Here is a 21,319-nt window from a genome sequence, read left to right as displayed (position 1 = left end):
GTGCAGCCACTATGGAAATCAGTATGGACATTCCTCAAAAAACTGAAAGTAGAACAACCATATGATCCAGCCATCCCACTCCTGGACATATTGCTGAAGGAATGCAAGTCAGCATTCAACAGACACTCTTGCACACCCATGTTCATGCAGCACTATTCACTGAGGCTAAACTGTGGAGTCTGCCTCCATGTCCATGAATTGAGGGGTGGATGAAAAGATGTAATGTGTGTGTGTGCATGTTATGATGTGGGATGAATGTAAAAGCGGGAGCATTTGAGGGAAGACCAGCAAGGGTGATGGAGGAGTGAATATGATCAAAGTACATCCATGCCTGTGTGAAAATAACATAACAAAACCATCAATATTGTAAAAAGAAAAGGGGGGATGAGGGGAAATGATTAGAAAGTAGTAGAGGGGTATATATGATCAAAGTATATTATATGCACATATGGAAACACCACAATGAAACTCCTTTGTACAAGTGATGTACACTAATAAAAATTGTTTAAAAAAGAGTTAAGTAAGATTTTGAAGAAAAACAAGAATAGTAAATTCACACTATCAAAGATCTGGGTTAACTTTAAAGTTGTAGTTTTTTAAAATAATCTGACGTCTAAAACGCACCCTCTGTAATTGTTTGTAAGGACACAGATGACAGTATAGAAGTCAATTGGGAAATTAAATACATGGGGCTAAGCATATGATGAAAACTGTCAGATCCCTACTGATGACCCGTCGCGAAAATCTTTTGAGATAGATTGGAGGACTGGGGATCACTCAGTCCTACAGAGCTTGTTTAGCCTGCACAATATCCTGGGTTCAATCCCTAACCCTGCAAACAGAAAAACAAAAAAGATAGCAACCATGGAGTGAAATCTCTGAAACCATAAGCCAAAATAAGTATTTGCTCTTAATTTTAAGTTGCTCTCTCAGTTATTTTGTCACAGTGACCAAAAGAACTAACAAGATGCTACACACTTTACTTGTGTGTTTTATTTATTGTTTGCTTCTCCCAAGCACCACATGAATTCCATGAAGGGAAGGAGTTTTGTCTGTTTGATCCATTGCTTTATTCTTGGCACCTAGAATGATTTCAGGTCATATATATACTCAATAAATATTTGTTGAATGAGTTAATATATTTGTTCTTGTATCCAGCAAAAATGTATTTATTTTGGTGCTACTGGGGCTTGAACTCAGGGCCTCCCACTTTCTAGGCAGGCACTCTATCACTTGAGCCAGTCCTTCAGTCCTTTTTGTGGTGGGTATTTTTCAAGATAGGGTACTGTGAACTATTTGCCCAGGGTTGGCTTTGAACCACAATCCTCCTAATCTCTGCCTCCTGAGTAGCTAGAATTACAAGCATGTGTGAGCCACCAGCACTCAGCTTCAACAAAATTTTTTAGATAAGGAAAAGTCAGATAACTCAACATGAGCATGGGAAAAATACACAGAGAAAGAAACTCAAGTGGTCAATAAATATGAAATACTCTACTCCACTAGAAATCAGCAATTAAAGTAGTAATGAAAGCTGTGAGATTCACCAAAAGTAGAGCAGAAATAACTTGAGGGGTTGCTGGTGATTTTGAGCAACAAGAACCCTGATTACTTGATGGCAGCATAAATTGGCACCTCGTTAGAGTTTGGCAATATCGGTAGCGTGGATAACATGCTCAAGAATTCATTCCCAAGTGTACACTCTAGAACAGTGCTACCCAAATAGGTGATTTTACACCTCACCCACAGGACATTTGGGCAATGTTTGGTGACATTTATAGGGACGGGAATGTTACTGGCAACAGAAGGATGTTGATAACCTAAAAGGAATAAACACCCCAACAAAGAATAATCCCATCCAAAATATAGTGTTGAGGCCAAGAAACTCCGCCCCAGAAACATATTCATATCAACAGCACTCATAATAACAGTAATAAAATAGAAACAGACATAGTTATTAAAACTATGCAACAGTTCATGAGGGTGAACTACAAATATGTACTAATATGGTAAATTTCAAAATAAGATTGGGTAGAGAAAAACAAATTATCACTGGATATGTACAAATGCAATTTTTACAAATTTGAAAATAAAACAGTAGTGTAGGCGATTCTCAAAGTCCCTTGGCCCATGACTGAGTGCACTTGGCCCCTAACCCCTGTCCCCAGCGGGTTCTCTCTTCATTTCACCAACCTTATGGCAACACGAGCCTCATCCTTGCTACACCATGTCCCCAGTCCTTTTGCTTTTAGTTTTTCAGATAGGGTCTTGTGCTTTTGTCCAGGCCGTCATTGAACCATGATCCTCTAATCTATGCTTCTCAATTGGCTGGGGTCAAAAGTGTGTGCCACCACACCCAGCTTGGTTTTGGTATAGGATCTCACTTACTTTTTTGCCTGGGGTGTCCTCAAACTGTGATCCTCCTGCTTCTACCTCCTAATGTCTGGGATTACTAAATGATAAGTGTTATTATATAGTAATTTTTAATATTCTGATTGTAAGTTACCAAAGCCCTTACTTACCTCCTTATCCCCTCCTTTGCATCTGGTTCCCATTTCAGTGTTCATGATTATTCTTTCAGAACACAAGTTTTGAATGATCTGACAAATAAATAAGTAGTGTCCCTTCTGGTGATTCCAGCTGTAAGTTAAAGAATTATCTTCTTATAAGCACAGATTGCAAAAAGAAATGGTTACAGAAAGGCCATTTCAGTCCAGAGTAAATGCGCTAAGGCCTCACTCCAGCAGGAGAGCCTAGAGCCTGGGCTGCAAGAGACTGCCCTGAGCCACTTGTACAATGAGATCCTTTTGCTCATGAACTGTTTCTCATGGGCTCCAAGTTAGAGTCCTGCTAACCTATGATTTTTACATTGTTCCCAGAGTACTTGGAGAGGCAGAAATGACACGGATAATTTAAAATCCCAAGCACAGCTTGAATTTTGAAAAATGGCAAGGAATTTAATACAAACTCATTTCTTTCTGTTTAAAGAGGAAGTCCCCATCAAAGGTTTGGCAAGATAAGGGAGCTGAGATCTGGAGAATGTCTAAATGTCAAGCACGCATGTTCCCTTCTTCATTAACAAAATGCATATATGAAGAGTTCGCATATCAAGACAGCTTAATCAGAAAATATTTTGTGTTTCACTATGTACAAGTTATCAGACTTGGAGCTTTGGGGCATACATAGAACTAGCCAGGAGTCTTGATCCTACAGAATTTACCCAGCACTAGAGAGAAACACATGTGAAGATAGAATACCAATAGATGTTACAAGGAAACATCAATTCATTTCAACCCTTTAAGAGGGATCATAAAAACCCCTACATATATTATCTGTTCCCAAATAAATGACAGTGACAATAGCTAGAGAGTGATCTGTTACTATTTTTGCCATTCACTGTTTGAGTGCCTTTGTCCTAGGCATCATCAAGGTGCTTTTCAAATGGAACCCAGATGCTTCCAAGTCTTTCAGCTTTCTATGGGTCTGTTTCCTTTCATATTGAGATAAAATACCATGATCCTCCATTCCTCATGAGAGTCAAAATCCAACACCTCCCACAGCATTTTTGAGCTTTCTGAGTTGTGCATGTATAACAGTGCAGGGTGACACTCTCCTGTTGCCGTCTCCCTAGTGGATTCTCAGTCACTCACTGCTACCTTCAGTGCTCCACTTGGATGCCCCTTCTCTCTCAGTCCTCAAGAGCTCAAGAAGCTCTTCCCTTTTTCTTCATTCCCCATAACACTGCAACACTGCTCACACACATTTGTTCTAGCAACAAACTTTTCTGAGAGTTAGAAGGAAAAAAAATAAGGATATTAAGCACAGAAAACAACAGAAGACTGTTTTTCTTTTAAAACACCTAAAAGTTTATTTTCTCTCCTAAGACCTCATCCACCTATTTCTCCTTCTCTCCAAATTGCAGTCTCCTCAACCTTATGTCATCTTTCCTGTACTGACTGTGGACATCTGGATTTTGAATACTTTACTGAATAGAAAGACTCAGTTCTCTTTGAGTTCACTGATTGATTGATTGATTGATTGAACTGGTACTGGTGATAGAACTCAGGGTTTCACACTTGCCTAGAAATGCTGTGCAACATGAGCCACACTCCCAATCTTTTTTTCTTTCTGCTTGTTTTTCATATAGGATATCATGCTAACTTTCCCTGGGCTGGTGTCAAGCTCTGATCCTCCTACCTCCACCTCTGGAGTAGTGGAGTGTGCACCACAACACCTGAATGTTAATTCTCTTTGAATTTGATCCTTTCCTTGATCAAGACTTAGGCAGATAGAGAGAGAAAAGTAGCTTTGCCTTTCAATACCTGAAAGGCCATCAAGATGTTTTCTACCTCAAAGAGCAAGTCTCCCCTTATGATGTCTTCTTCTATCTAGACCGATGACTCAAAAGGAAGCAATCATTAAAAAGATAAAGAAAAGTGAGACACAGAGAGGAAAGACATGCCAGTGACAAGTACCCCGGACATGAAGTGGTAACTGAGGGAGTGTGGCAATGGGTAAAGAGCTTTGGTGGGGAGTAAGTAGAGAACGTTCAAGTTTTCTAGTCTGAGTGACAAGCATCATTCATTCATACAACTAATAGCTATGGGTACCATCAGGCACCAGGTATGTTGTACATTGCACCAAGTGCTGGGGAGAGCAGCAGAACTGGAAGAGGGATGAGAAATGAGGGGTCCATTTCACACGTGCGGAGGCTGCAGAGAGGAGATACAGCAGTGTGATGTCCAGCAGGCAGCAGGAAATACCCAACTCACAGGCCTGAAAGATGGAGGCCTCTGAGAACACCAGGGGGCAGCGAGTGCTCAGCATTAAAGTGAAACAGGCTCTGCTAGTGTCTAGTTAGGTGTCACATTTTTTCATCTGAAAAGGATTAAAATATCATTTTCTGGGGTGAGGACTTAAAAAAAATCAAAAGTACTGTCATCTCATTAAATGGTTAAGCACAAACTTTCTCCCTCTTTTTTTTTTTTGGTTTGTTTTAGTAAGAGAATATGAGTGGTAGTATGTGTACGTAGCTTTTACATAATATAACTCCTCAGAAATCTTGAGAAATATGCACATGATAGAGAAAGAGTTTCCCAGATGGGCACATAGTCCTAATATTATTGAATTGTACATTGCCATGCTAAGTTTATGAGCTAATAGCTACTCATGAGGACAGGGTTGGGAACCCTGAGGTTTCATTGTTGCTATTTGTTTTGTTACATAATTGGCACACTTTAGTCCTATGTGTTTCCTGTAAATCTCTTTCTATATTTAGAATAATCCTTGTGCTGTGCTTTTTTCCCCATCCCACCTGACAGTAAGTGCATTTCATAACCCTGTGCTCTGAGGAAGGCGCATCTTTCTCTTAGGATTAGTTTCCTGCCTTCTCACTCCTGGTGCTTAGGTTGCTCTGTAATTAGGAAAAGAACAGGGTGAGAACTCAACATTGAACCAGCCCAAGGAAGAAAGACCCATGTAGGACAGAAGCAGCACCTTTACCCCTCCAAGCTGAGAATGATACAGTACTTCAGAAAAATGTGATTGGTAATTAATGCCAGGCTCAGGCTGTGAATGTGGCGGTTTGCAAACCTGTGCTTTGCATTTTTCTGTACAGAATCAGTCTTAATTCTGTACAGAATCAATGATAAATGGCTGAATTCCAACTGTGGAATAGTTCTTTTCATTGAGTCCATTTGTTGACTTTATGTGATTTCAAATTATTGAAATACTCCAGGTATTGATCCATAGTGCATCTATCTAGCAAAGAAAAGCATTACCAATTAATAAATGAAAAGCTGGCCATGGTGGTAGATGCCTATGATCCTAGAGCTTGGGAGACTGAGCCAGGACGATGGAGAGTTTAAGGACAGTCTGGGATATATAGTGAGACCCTGTCTCAACCCTGAGCCCCCCACTGAAAAAGAAAAAAAAAAAAAAGACTGGCACATGACACAAGCGGTAGAGCACTTGCCTAGCAAGTGTGAAGCCCTGAGTTTCAAACCCAATACCACCAAACCCTGGTACTGCTGAAGGAAAAAAAATTAGAAAAGTTTATGTTACAAATAATCCACTCATCAAAACAAATGTCTATTTCTGGGATCTGATTGAATTCAAGAAGGCAGAAAAAAAACAAACCCACAACATGCTAGAAAACTGGCACAAAGAAGGAGAGAGAATAAATGAAAAGTAATCCAGAGGGAAACATCACACTCAGCGAGAGGAACACTTTATAAAACAACTGTCAATGTTATGAGAGACAAAGGAAGCCTGGGGAACTGCTCCAGTTTAGAGACGTGACAACTAAAAGTGACATGCGATCCTGAATTGGATCCTGAAACAAGAAAAGAAGTTGCAAGAAAAAAAAAAAGTAGGCATTGTGGCACATTCGGGAGGCTGAGGCAGGAGAATGACAAGTTCAAGGCCAGCCTGTGCTACCTAGGAAGACCTTGTCTCAGAAAAAAAAAATGTTGAGATAATTGCCAAATGTTAAATATGGCCTATATATTAAAGTATTATACCAATGTTACTTTCTGAAATTTGACATTCTCTCATAATTATGTAAGAGAATATCCTTATTCTCAGAAGATAGAGATAGATTGAAGGGAGAAGGGGAATGGTGTCTGTGGTTTATCACCAAATCATTTAGAAAAAAATATACAAAGGAGAAAGGAAAAAACTCAAATGTAAAATATTAGCCTGTGTTGAATCTAGGTGAAGTTTAAAGATATAGTTCTTTGGACTACTCTTACAAATTTTGCAGTACTTTCAATTTAAAAATAATGATGATAATAATAATTCAGAGACACTTGGCCTAAAGCTTCATGCAAATTTCATTTTCCTGCATCAAATTAGAGTGGTTACAGCTGGACACCCATGTCCCATCGTTTGTCAAAACTATAGAAATAAGCATGTCAGGTCCGTGCAAGGCTTATGTCACATATCTTTTAATTCACTCAGGTATATTTTTTGTTATACAATATGTTATTTAAAGAGCTTTTTCTCATAGAAAAGGTCACTACAAGACAAAGTTCTGTTTTCCTAAATCATGGAGAGGAAGTTACTAACCATAACAAAAGAATACTTTAGTGACTATTTCCTACAAATAAGAGCGTTTTCTTAGATAATCACAATATAATCACCAAAACCTTAATCCTCAGACTGACCTTCACTAATGATCCCGGTAGATTCAGTTCAGAACCAGGCTGGTTTACTTGTTGCTCTCTTCCTTCTCCACTCTGAAACTGTCATTCAGAACTTAACTTCCATGGCCTTGCCACACTTGCAGATTACAAGAGGGCAATTCTGTAGAATGTCCTTTAATTTTGGATTGTTTGTTTGCTCATGATTTGATTTCAGTTATCTGCCTTTGTTGGAAACATCAATGTTAGTGCTGCACTGTTTTAATTTGTCTTATTGCAAGGTGATATCCTTTGATCACTAGACTTCTCCAATGTAAAGACCTCTTTTTATCTTTATGATTAGGAAGTACTTTGTACAAAGGTACCTTCAAAACCACATGTCATTCCTTTTCAAACTTGCAATTTATGTTAGTTTGGATTCATACTTTTTTATTCAATAAGCTATAATCCACTAATCTTATCTTTTTCAAATACAAATTGTCCCAGATTTGGGCAATAGGAGCCTCTGAAAGCTGGTCCCTTGACATGTTATCATCCTTCTTTGAGTACTTTCTAGTTTCTGTCACATTCTATTCTTTCCCTGTCCCAGGTTTCCAAAAACAAAACTTGAATTAGCCACTTACAGGGCACTGTGCCCAGTCCCCTTGAATGAAGTGATATGTGGGTACACCTTGCTGTAGCCTAAGGTTCTTTCATTGTACTCAGTACTGGGACTTGAACTCATGGCCTTCACCTTAAGCCACTCCACCAGTCCTATTTTTGTGAAGGGTTTTTCGAGATAGGGTCTTGCAGAACTATAGGTCTGGGCTGGCTTCAAACCAGGATCCTCCTGATCTCTGCCTCTTGAGTAGCTAGAACTACAGGCATGAGCCATCGGCACCTGGATCCCTAGCACTCTTTTGAACACCTTTCGCTTCATGTTCCCTTCACGTACTATGTAGGTAGACTTAAGAAAGTTGTGTCTGCACTCAACATGTGTACAATGTTTTTACCTGTCAATACAGCATAACAACTATTTATATAGCATTTACATTAAATCAAGTATTATAAGTAATCTAGAGACAATTTAAAGTGTATAGGAGGATACACATAAGTTATATACAAACATTATGCCATTTTACATAAGGAATTTGAACAACCTCAGATTTGGGGATCAGAAGAGGGAGGGTCCTGAACCAATCCTCTCCCACAAATACTTCTAATGACTGTATATTGAAAAACCTTATGTTCACATTCTGATACTACCAGTTCCAATCCACTACCACTGACTTCCTTTAGACTTCTCCCCTTCATCAGTGAGAAATCTGATCCTCATTACCCTAAACCTATTTGCTTCTTTGATCAGTTTCTCACTAAGTAAATTTTGTCAGATTTCTGCCACCACCCATTGCCCACTGATGCTTTCCTTCCCATACTGGGGTCCAATACTCCAAGACTAAGCTGCCAGCTCCACTCCCTGCCTGGTATCCCTCCTGATGTTCTCAGGGCTCTGACTCTCCCAAGTGACCACTGTATTGCAGTCACCCTCCTTCCCCATCCTGGGCTCTATCAGCCCATGCCAAGCTACCCCTCTGAAGATGTCCTTTACACACTCCTTAGATTCTAACACCCCCAAGCAGAACACAGCCATTCATGAAAACCGTCCTCACCCTGTCTAGGGGTGGAAGTTCCTTCCAGCAGACTTGTTCATTTGTCACCATTTTTTTTCAATTTTTATTAGCATATATTCATTTTATGGGGGGGTGGGATTTGTTGTGACAATTCTGAATAGCCTTATATTGTCTGTTGGTTATATTGCCCCTCCATCTCCCCTTCTCTACCCCTTCTCCGTCCCATTTAAAGCAATTACAAGAGGTTTCATCATTCTATTTCCTTTATGTATATGAAGCCCATCAACTCTATTGCTTGACCTTCATCTCCTCCATTCACCCCCACTTCCCATAAGTACCCCCCACACACTGTATGTACCATTTTACAGTCTTGTTTTTCATTATTAATTCCAAAGTCAATATTCTTATCACCATCCTTTAAAAAACCAAGTGAAAATAATAAGGAAAGTAGAATTTACATGGAATTAAGTATAACAACTGAAAACATGACAAGATATTTATAAGCTTCAAGACAGTAGGCTTGAGTGATTTAGTTATGAAGATAATGACTGTTTAAGCTTTAAGTTCTCTGAACTCAAATCAAATAACATTTGTCTGAGTTTGGAGCTGTGGAGACTTGGTAGATAGCATGAAAAATAACAGAAATTCCTCCTCCCCTCTGTACAAGATAATGGAATGACTTATGGGTTTCCCAGATGATATCAAGGGTCCAGAGAATATGCTTTGACCCTGCTCCATTTCAATGAGGTTATCTGTGGAGTCTGTCCTTATTTTGTAGCAAGCAGTTCGACACAAGGAATCTTCTCACTGAATGGTGTTACCAGAATTTTTGGTTTGAGTTCTCAATTCTTGTGTCTTCACAAAATCAAAAAACATATGAAATGTGGGAAACCAGTAGCATTGTTTATTAAGAGAAACAGGATTATACCTGAGAGGAAGAGAAAGAGAGAAAGAGAGAGCGAGAGCAGGTCGGCTCAAAAAAGAGATGGACCTCCAATTTCTGGAAGTACCTCCTTCTCCTTGCCTCTTAGGATATGTCCTCTCCTGTGAATGACATTTCCCTTATTTTATAACAAAACAAAACAAAACAAAAAACATTCTGCACATGTGATTACCCACAACAACCTAAGAAAAGCCCCTACAGTGGGAGAAAATCTGCAATTACAACAAGATTAAAATGACATGTGAACAATGCAAAGGTCACTCCAACAGGTTTGAGCTGGAGCCTGGTAGCTTTGGCAGTATTTAGATTCTTTTTTATAACTAGACAGAATGACATATGTAACTTTTCTGTAGCTGATTGTGTTAGTTCCCAAGACTGATATGTTGCTAGGCACATACCAAATACCCGCTTTTATTTCCTTGGATTACTGTTTATGCCTAACTGACAACTAACAATGGCACATTTTTTGAGCCTCCTTTCCCAGGAGGTCCTTGAATGGTTGGAAACCGAAGATGGCCCTGGCACAGACACCATGGGAGCCACATTTATCTCCACTCCTCTCTGTTCTCTGACATTCGAGAATCTGCAGCAATCTAGTGTGCCATCTACATGGCTCCTTTCAGGTGTCCACTCTTGGCTCTTGATTTACATCCTAACTTCAGCTTTTCACCAGAGACACTATTATATGTAGGAAAGGAGGTGGATTTGGAGCCAGCCAGACACAATTTGAGATCCATTTAAGAAAAACTGTATTTTCTCATATATAGAAAAGCATAAAAAATTAGCATAAATGTAATGAAGAGAAGAAATAATTGGACAATCATATGCTATTTTTTTAACTTCTGACTTTCCAAATACATGGCCTTGATTCCAGTACACTTAAGACATCCAACTGCTTGAGGGAGGAAGATTAAGATTGCCATAAAAGGAGCACAAAACAAAATTAACAACAAAATGACAATATTCAGCTTCTGTCTTTTAAACTATGATTTAGTTAAAATGAAGCAAAACATTTAGAACTTTGAGAATGTGATTTAAATGAAACAAAACAAAAGTCTTTCAGGCAGAGCTTTGGCCACAAGAAAGGATTAGCTAAATTCATTTGTTTTTCTTTTGCATGGTGAGTTAAACCATGGAGTTTTATGTCAGGGAGAAATGGAATAGGAGAATAGGGTGAATTTGCCCTCTGCCTTCTCTGAGATGATGCATTAAAGAACAGGGAGTTAGAGAGAGAAGAATGAGATGGCTGGGTGGATGTACTGTGATCCCTCCCTCTGAAATTGAGTTGAGTTCAGGGTCTTGCTTTGGTTATGAAGGTCTCAGGGAGGAGGATGCTCCCTAAGCAGTCACAAAGCATATAGGAAGCTGTCCATTATGGTCAGGCAAAGCTATGCCTTGAAGTTTAGCTTCCCAGACTACTCTGCATTCCCACGAGATGAGGACACAGTACTGAGGACCATCCGGGCTATGAGGACGAGGCAAAGTAGCCCATAGCAGATGCTGAAGGTGGACATTCTGGCCAGGCTGCCACATGGAGGGTAGCAAAGTTAGTTGGCAGAGGGAGATGAGAGGACCAGAGCCACACTGGGAGAGTTGACAAGCACTTCTCAGAAGCACTATTCCCCAAAATGAGTCCATTAACCCAAAAAAGCAGTTTGGAAATGGTCAACCAAGCCTAGAGGCCAGCAGATACTATAGAGCACACTCTAAATCTAACCCAAGACTAATGCTCCCCTTCCCCACCAAACCCCAAAGGTTGTAATCCAAAAAAGTATTTTAATTGGGAGGTGTGACAAAGTTTAACCACATTAGATACTTAACTATTTAGTTTCATCCTACAATGAGTAGGAGAAGGAGGAAGTCTCTAAAAGGTCTTACCTCTGCTCGCACACTAAAGTCCTCGCAATCCATCCATTGCTTGTTCATCGGACACTTTAGATGTAGTTCAGTCCCAGTGACTTCCACCAAAATAAGCAGCCGAGAAACCGAGAACAGGGCCCAAACACAGCCCCGTGATGTTCCAAGAGTAGTTGTTAGCGTCCCATCTGTCCCTGGATCCTCTGCCAACTGTGAATGTGCCTCTGATAGCCAAGGATGAGAAATTAGAAGAGGACCAGTGGGTTCCACATCCTTCTTCTTTGATCATTCCCAATAAGTAAGCCTCTTTCCATTTTTAAGGGCATGTTAAGTAAGAGTGTTGAATTTCATGAAAATGAGATAGTGTATTAATGAAGTTTTGCTTATGCTAATTTAAGAAGAGTTTCTGAAACTCTGGCTATGGTGGGACAATATAAGCCAGTTTATTTCCATGTGTCCCAGGAGATGACAACAGAGACAATTCTATATATCACATTATAGTAGAGTCTTAATTTCTAAATGTAGTCCTGTGCTCAATTGAATTCTTAGGACTTGGATCAAGGAAAGAAAACTAAGCAAAACAGGAAAGAAAAATGTCTTGGCCTAAATGTTTACTTGGTACCACCTGGAACTGTATCATAAAATATCAGTGATTCAGACTGTGAAGCTACTCTGCCAAAACAATTCCTTTAAATGTGCTTGGAAGATAATTTGTGTTTAATTTTAAATGAAACTGATTAGAAGTGTATATGTTTTATTTACCAACAAGGCCAAATTGCTCACTAGTGTGGGCTGTGTTTCTGCTCAAGTTTTGCAGGTGCCAAAGTCTGTATAAAAACAGCCCTGGATCTAAAGGGAAAACAGGAATTTTCCTACTGGCAGTGCTCATCTTGGTTAATTAGACAATATAAGGAAGAAAAAAGTTAGCCATGTTATCTAGGAGAAAGTATTATTATTATTAGAGATGGCATTGTATCCTAAAAACACTTAATATCCTGCATTGTGATCTCTAATGTGCCATCTGGAGCAGTTACTTGGGAAAGATTACAGCAAATTAATAGAAATCTTAGAAAAATGCCTCGCCTACCTCATTTAGAAAAATAAACTCTCTTGATGAAAAATAGCATTTCAAGGATCATTTGTTTTTTTTTTCTTTTATTATTCCTATGTGCATACAAGGCTTGGGTCATTTCTCCCCCCTGCCCCCACCCCCTCCCTTACCACCCACTTCACCCCCTCCCTCTCCCCCCCACCCGCTCAATACCCAGCAGAAACTATTTTGCCCTTATCTCTAATTTTGTTGTAGAGAGAGTATAAGCAATAACAGGAAGGGACAAGGGTTTTTGCTGGTTGAGATAAGGATAGCTATACAGGGTATTGACTCACATTGATTTCCTGTACACGTGTGTTACCTTCTAGGTTAATTCTTTTTGATCTAACCTTTTCTCTAGTACCTGTTCCCCTTTTCCTATTGGCCTCAGTTGCATTTAAGGTATCTGCTTTAGTTTCTCTGCGTTAAGGGCAACAAATGCTAGCTAGTTTTTTAGGTGTCTTACCTATCCTCACCCCTCCCTTGTGTGCTCTCACTTTTATCATGTCTTCAAAGTCCAATCCCATTGTTGTGTTTGCCCTTGATCTAATGTCCACATATGAGGGAGAACATACGATTTTTGGTCTTTTGGGCCAGGCTAACCTCACTCAGAATGATGTTCTCCAATTCCATCCATTTACCAGCGAATGATAACATTTTGTTCTTCTTCATGGCTGCATAAAATTCCATTGTGTATAGATACCACATTTTCTTAATCCATTCGTCAGTGCTGGGGCATCTTGGCTGTTTCCATAACTTGGCTATTGTGAATAGTGCCGCAATAAACATGGATGTGCAGGTGCCTCTGGAGTAACAGTCTTTTGGGTATATCCCCAAGAGTGGTATTGCTGGATCAAATGGTAGATCGATGTCTAGCTTTTTAAGTAGCCTCCAAATTTTTTTCCAGAGTGGTTGTACTAGTCTACATTCCCACCAACAGTGTAAGAGGGTTCCTTTTTCCCCGCTTGTTGTTGGTGGTGTTGCTGATGATGGCTATTCTAACAGGGGTGAGGTGGAATCTTAGCATGGTTTTAATTTGCATTTCTCAAGGATCATTTGTGAATCATGATTTGAAAGACAGCAAACATAGATAATAAGTTATAAGACTCAAATCTCTTAGTAGAACTACCACATTTGTGCTATTGGAAGTCAACTAACTTCTCAGAGATCCATTTTCCTTTTTGTGAAATAGGGGTAACAAATTTTAAATTAAAAAAACACAGGTAAAAAAAGTCTTTTGAGATGAAGAATTAAAAACGAGCTGTCAGAAGTAGGTATGCAGCTGAGTGATAGAGAACTTGCTTTACCTAGCATGCATGAGGCCCTGAGTTTAATCCCTAAAACAAGAAAAACAACAACAACAAAAACTAGCTATCTCCACTCCACACCTATCGGAATGGTCCAAATGTTGGTGAGACTGTGGACCAGGAGGAAATCACATTCACTGAAACTGTGGAAGACAGTTGGGAATTTCTTACAAAACTAAACATACTCTATGACTAGCAATCATGAGCTTTATTGTTTATCCTAAGGATTTGAAAACTTAATGCCCACCCAAAACCTGCACAGAGATGTTTATAGTAGCTATATTCATAATTGTTAACTTGAAAGTATCTACGATGTCCTTCAGCTGGTGAATGGATTAATCAACTGTGGTACTCCAGACAATGGAATATTATTCATTGCTAAAAAGATATGACGTATCAAGCCATGACAAAACACGGAGGAACATTAAATGTATATTGCTAAGTAAAAGAAGACAATAAGAAAAAGATGCATACTGTGATTACAACTATATGACATTCTAGAAAAGGCAAAATGATGCAGAGAGAAAAAAGATTGATGGTTTCTAGAGGTTAGGATAGAACTAGGAACGAATAGACAGAGCACACTTTTTAAGACAGAAAAAACTATTCCATGTGATACTATCAGGGTGCACAAATGTCAAAACCTATAGGATGCACAAGAGTGAAATCTAATATAAACTACAGCCTTGATTGAAATGATATGTCAATGTTCTTCAGTTGTACCAAATGCACCTCTTAGGTCAAGGACGTTGATGATGGGAAAAGCTGGGCATGTGTTGAGGGTTGAGGGAAATTTCTGTACATCCCCTTGGTTTTGCTGTGGACCTACTATTTCCCCCAAAATTTAAGTCTTTAAAGAAGACTAGCTATCAGCTCCTAAGTTTTATAGTTTTTTTCTATTTTTTGGCTTAAAAAAGGAAGGGAGTGTTCTAACTAATTACTCATTTTATTTTTAAAGTCTCAGATAAAGAAACTATTATAACCTTGTTTCAAAAAGCCCCTCATGTTTTCTATCAATTAGACTGGGCTGAAAAGAAAGATTGAAGTGCTTAAGACATAGTTCTCAAAAATAAGTAAACAATGGAGAACACACTTGCTATTTACCTACATCCTGCCAGATGCTACAAATGCTCATAGAAAATGAGGAAAATGTGCTGATCTCATAAGGATCACTTCAACCATACCTGGGCCCAGTGGAAGTCAACGCCAGCAGTTTTGGACTTGGATAGACAGCATATGGTAACTTACAGTGAACACGCACCACTTTTCCTTTAGAAGTATCTTTGGGTTATGTATAGGTGGGGCAGGATGGAGGTCAAGAGATGGAAATTTCTAAGAGCACAATTCATTTCTGGTTTTGTGAACAGAGTTGTTTGTCATCTTCTGAGAGAAGTCGTTTTATCATGTGCAAGCCTAACACACTTAGAAAATAGGAAGAGCTTGAGCCTCAGATTCATAATTTAGATGCAGAGTTTTGTAGCCCTAGTTTAGGGAGCTTTTTTTTTTGTTTTAAATGGCTCTGTGATGAGTAAAAAAATAAGTTTTAGAGTGTTGAGTTGATAAGAAAACAATAATATAATACTAAAACATCTTGTAAAATTAATGATCATGTGACAATAAACTGGAAGAAAATGAAACACAAGAAATATAGATAAGTATACATCTAATAGGTTTGGTACAACCCACTTCAATGTTAAAAAGAAAAGTAGCTAATATTTAGGTGGAAAGTGAGGATGCAAATTCTGTTCAAAACCAAACCTTCTGAAGGAAATATATTTTATCCACATTCTTTATAAATGTGGCTGAAACTATCTGGACTCATACAGAATGCCTATGAGAGAAAGCTATATACTTCCTTGCCTTTTCTGAGTCATATTAAAGTCCCTATTTGAGTCCATCAAAGTGGAAAACAAACAAACAAACAAGATCCTATCCCTTGCTGATCCTGGAGTGATAGCAATCAGGCAGCTTCAGGCTGGATTCCATACAGCCAGTGATTATAGCAACTGTTTGCCCTAATGTACCTGCTGGTCCTTTTACACCAGTCATACGCACAGTGCCCCAGGCCTCCCTGCCGTCACCCTGAGCAACTCATTCACTGAAAAATGCTACTCCATAACCAAAGCAATTCGACATTAGAGCCCTTGGTAGAGCCTAAGATACCATTTAATGCAAAATGCACTTTGATGTCTTCAAAGATTCAATGTTCTTTTATCACTGTCTTATTTCAAAATCTTAAGTCATTCAAGAGCTTGCAGATGCAGTCCTCACTTTGCTCTGCGGCTGGTTACAGCGACTCCCATCACATGGCCCCAGAGTTCTGCACGGGAGTACCAGGACTTCTTGTTGTGGTTGTTGTTGAGTTCTGCACGGGAGTACCAGGACTTCTTGTTGTGGTTGTTGAGTTCTGCACGGGAGTACCAGGACTTCTTGTTGTGGTTGTTGTTGAGTTCTGCACGGGAGTACCAGGACTTCTTGTTGTGGTTGTTGTTTGTTGCTGACTTAATTCCTCCATTATTTTGTTTCATTTGCAAAATTCTCCTTGTACTCCAATTCTGATTGCTTATAACCCACCCACTCTTCTTCCATGCTGCACTTGAATGGTGTTTTTCTGTGAAGATGTCCCTGACTCTATCATTCTCTGACTAGATATACTCTCTCCACTTATTTGCATTCTGAGAGCAGTGAACTAGCACTCTTACAGAGAGACTGTCATACTCTACTCTGCATTTATTATTTGTATACATTTCCAACCCTTGTTCCCTCTAGTAATAATAAAAAACAATAGCCTCTACCATTGTTTTGAGGCCTCAGCACATGACAATCACTAGTCAGCCAATGTTTTATTCCTTTCAATAACATTATAAAGCAAACAATACAATCTCTGTTTTACAAAGGAGCGAACTGAGATATAGAAAGCTTAAAGCACTGGTTCAGGGTCACAGGGCTCGCAAGTGGGAATGCTGGTGTTCAGTAAGACCTCAGACTAACTCCAGAGCACATTTTCTTAGCCACTATCTTTTTACTAGATCCTGAAGTTCTTTTAAAGAAAGAAGGAGGTAGTTTAGAGTTATTGAACACCTACAAATACCTGACATTGGATTAGAAAATTTGTGCATATCATCTCTTTCATCTATTAACTAAATGATATAATCCATGTTTTACAATTGAGAAAACCATGGTTCTCTCTCCCTCTCTCTCTGATATATATATATATGTGTGTGTGTGTGTGTGTGTGTGTGTGTGTGTGTGTGTGTATGTAATTTTTAAGGACTGTCATAAGACATTTGCAGTATGTATAACTGGTAAAAGATGGATAACCAGAATATATGAATATGTCCTGCAAGTCAATAAAGAAAGTGATAACGACCCTTTAGGAAAGTGGGCAAAAGAGATGAACAGGCAATTCAGCACAGAAGGAATTAGAATGACCAAAAATACATTAAATGATGCTTAACCTTACTAGCATTAAAGGGAATACAAATTAAAATAATGAAATGTCATTTCACACCCATCAAAATGACAAAATTAAAATGGTAGATAATCTCAAATGTTGGAGTAATAAGTTCCATATACTGGGAGTAGGAATGAAATTGCCTGAGCCATTTTGCAGAGAAATTTTCTTGTACTGCCCACATGAGCTAGCAATTTCACTTCCAAGAATGTCCCCTGGAGAAACTAACCCCAAGATGAGGACAGATGTGCTCACATCAGTGCAATTTAGGGAATGGATATGGTGGGGTACTGTATAAGAGAATATTTTACTGAGTTAAAAGAATAACCTAAATGCAACATAATGTGAGGACAAAACTAGAAGTTGCTCTCCATGAACCAGAAAGAGGATCTGCAGACATCGATCTGCAGTCACCTTGATCTCGGACTTCCCAGCCTCTAGAATGGAGAGAAATAAATGTCTGCCTTATATTTTTTAAATCAAGTTGCAGAAGTGCACTATTTATATAAAATTTAGAACATACAAAATATCAAATCTTGTTTATGTCTAACATATATTAAAGCATTGTAAACTATGTGTAGTAAAAGTATAAAAATGTGTTAGAAGTGAAATTGCTAGGCCAGATAGGCAATATAAAGTTTCTCCCCAAAATGGCTTGGCCAGTATATGAAACTTATTACTCCAGCGTTTGAGATTGACAGGCATTTTACTCTTTGTCAATATAACGGGTGTGAAATTACATCATATTTTAATTTGTGTTTCCCTTTATTCTTTTAAGACTGAGCATCAATTCATATAGTCATTTCTAGGCAAGGAAACAGAGATCAAAGCTTGTATCATTTTCTACATCTGAATGACAAATTACTACCCTTACCAGCTTGAAACAACACCCATTCCCTCTCCCAGTTTCTGTAGATTAGAAGTTTAGACGTGGTTTAGCTGGCTTCTCTACTTGGGTCTCACAGGCTAAAATCAAAGTGTCAGCCAGACTGTGTTCTCATTTGGAAGCTCGATTGGGAAGGATCTACTTCTAAGCTCTATCTGAAGTCAGAATTCATCTCTTCACAGTTTTAGAATTTGTGGCATCATGTTCTGTCAAAGCCAATAATGAGGGAAGAGATTATCTGTTATCGCCAGTCTTGGATCTCCAGATCCTCCTTTAAAAGGCTCCCATTTGGTGAGTTTAAACTCCACTGTTAAGAGACTTTAATTATAGCTACAACATCTCTTAACTTTTTGCCATATAATATAACCCAATCAAAGTGACAGATACCCCATCATCTTTGCCACCTTCTATCAAAATCTCAGTGTCTGTGGCTCAAGCACAGAGGACCATCTTGGGAGCAACCCTAGGGCACATCCACTACAGGATTAGAACCTTGATTTTGTTCAAAATATTTTCCCTCAAAAACAAATCCAACTTTTAATATTTGTTCATCTCAATGCTTCATAACCACATACATGTTATATTTTCATGGATTTTTCCTTTAGAAATGAAATGGTTCAACATGTAAGCAATAAAAATTTTTAGAAATTAACTAAGTAGGCTCACCAACAAAGGACAATTTAAAAGACCAAGAAAAACAGAAGAGGAGGACATTACTGGAAGGGGCCAATCTTGAAAACACCGTCATGTTGTCTACACACCTGATTCTACGAGCCCCAGAGCAGCCCCGTGATTACTTTTTGGCCTGTTTTAAAAGCCAATGGGCCTGTGGACCCAATGTCTGCCCTTTATGCCCAATTAACAAAACGCATCTGTGTTATGTTTTCATTTGATGAAACAGGAGACCAGCTCCCCAGCCCCCAAATGTTGACGTTAGTAGCTGTAAGAAATCTGGCTTCCTCTCACAGTTGCTTCTAAAAGCCACTGCAAATCCAAGGCAGCTAGAACTCAGAATCATTAAACATGGGTTTGCCCCACTCTACTGCAAAAAGAAAATGAACCGCATCCCCAGTAACTTTTTGACTAGGTGACAAGAAATTGATGGTATCAGGCAAACATCTCATCAAAAGTGGTTTAAGTCTATGGCCCAAACTTGAAAAATGCATTTACTTCACTATGAGTGAGCAAAGCATAGCAAGTTTTAACAAGAGCTGAACAGACTGGAGGTTTGAATTATATAAACATATGTTGGTGCCAAGAGAAAATATTGTAGAGTGGTTTAAGCAACACAAAGAATAGCGGGTCTGAGTAAATGTTTAAGCAAAGGAGAAACCAGTCCCTTTTCAGAAGGCTAGGTAATGGTGAAATTATTAACGCCTGGTTTAAATTGTCAAACTCTCTTCCTTGACCCCCTATTTACTTTAAATTGGTTTGCTATGAATTTGCAGTTAATTTAATTTTGTTTTATCTCTTTCAAAAAAATCCAATAAAAACAAACAATGAAAAATTGAGTCTCTTCAAGAAAGCATCTATGCTAGCCTTCTTTTAGTTCATCCCTTAGGCGATTCAGCAGAAGGAAGTCTTCCATCTCTAGCCACAATTGGGGTCCAGAGAAAGACTAACATTTTGGCTTCTGTATTGATTTATATATGATATGGGCTTAATTTGACCAAGAAGTGTCTTGCTCAGAAAAAATAAATGGCAACTGAACATCACAGTGACAGGACTATATAAAAAAAAAATTGCAGCCTCCCTGTTCAAGGTCAGTTCCAGCTACAGGCTTGTGTATTGATAGCCTATCTGTGAGCCTTGGTGCTTTGTAGTGTGGCAAACGTACTTCCTCTTCCCAGGCTGACAGCTATACTGAATTACTTTCTTCCTACCACTATGTAAGTTATTATTACTCTGTAACACATTATGTAAAAACAGCAGTATAAAACCCAGGGCTTTATTATCATGTGTAGTTTCTAACCAGAAGAAGCTGACCTGGATGGTTCTGGTGCAGGGTCTCTTAGGAAAGAGTACTGGCCAAAGCTGCAGTTACTGCAGTTTGACTGGGGCCGAAGAATGTGCTGCGTCCAAGATGGTGCACACAGAGCTGTTAGAAAGAAGCTTCCAATCCTCACTGGAAGGTAGAAGACCTCAGTTTCTTTCTATGTGAGTTACTCTATGGACTGCTTGACTGTCTTCAGGGCATGATAGCTGGCTTTCCTCACAGACAGGAAGTGACCTGAGGTAGAGGACATGGCAGAGCCTCAGAAGTGACATAGCGTCACTTCTGCAGCATTCACCTGTTCACACAGACCAAAACCCTGCTGTGATCTGGGATGGGATCACACAGTGTTTGACCAACATTGGAGGCCATCTTGGAGACAGGCTCCCACACTACCCAAAATAACAAATGACAGTTATGTGCTCTGATATGCCTCTCTTCCTGTTTTAAGTGACCTCTTTCCCCTAGTTCATTAAAGTTTTTCTTTTTTTGGTGGTACTAGAGTTTGATCTCAGAGCCTTGCTCTTGCTAGGCAGGCACTCAACTACTTCAGACATGCACCCAGGCCTTACTGTTCTTTTGTTTTTGGGTTTTTCTTTTTTTTTGGTGGGACTGGGATTTGAACTCAGGGCTTTGCACATCAAAGCAGGCACTCTACTGCTTGAGCCATATCTCCAGTCCACTTTGCTCTTGTTACTTTGGAGCTTGGGTCTGAAGGCATGAACTGGCCTTGAACCGCGATTCTCCCAATCTCAGCCTCCCTGTGCCAGGCTTAGTTATTTTTCAAATATGGTCTTGAGTTTTCCTGGGATAGCCTGGAGTACAGTGCTCCCAATTTATGCCTCCTGTGCAACTGGGGTAATAGGCATGCACCACCATGCCCAGCTTTATTTGGATGGGCTCTCACTAACTTTTTGCCTGGGCTGGCCCCAAACCCTGATCCTCTGGACCTCAGCCTCCCAAGTAGCTGAGATTACAAGTGTAAGCAACCACACCTGGCTAGTTTGTTAAAGTTTATATTATCCTTTGGAATGAAAAAA

Source organism: Castor canadensis, chromosome 14 (assembly GCF_047511655.1).
Source record: "Castor canadensis chromosome 14, mCasCan1.hap1v2, whole genome shotgun sequence".
Taxonomy (NCBI): domain Eukaryota; kingdom Metazoa; phylum Chordata; class Mammalia; order Rodentia; family Castoridae; genus Castor; species Castor canadensis.
The sequence above is the reverse complement of the archived record's forward strand: the minus strand, read 5'-3'. Positions refer to the sequence as shown.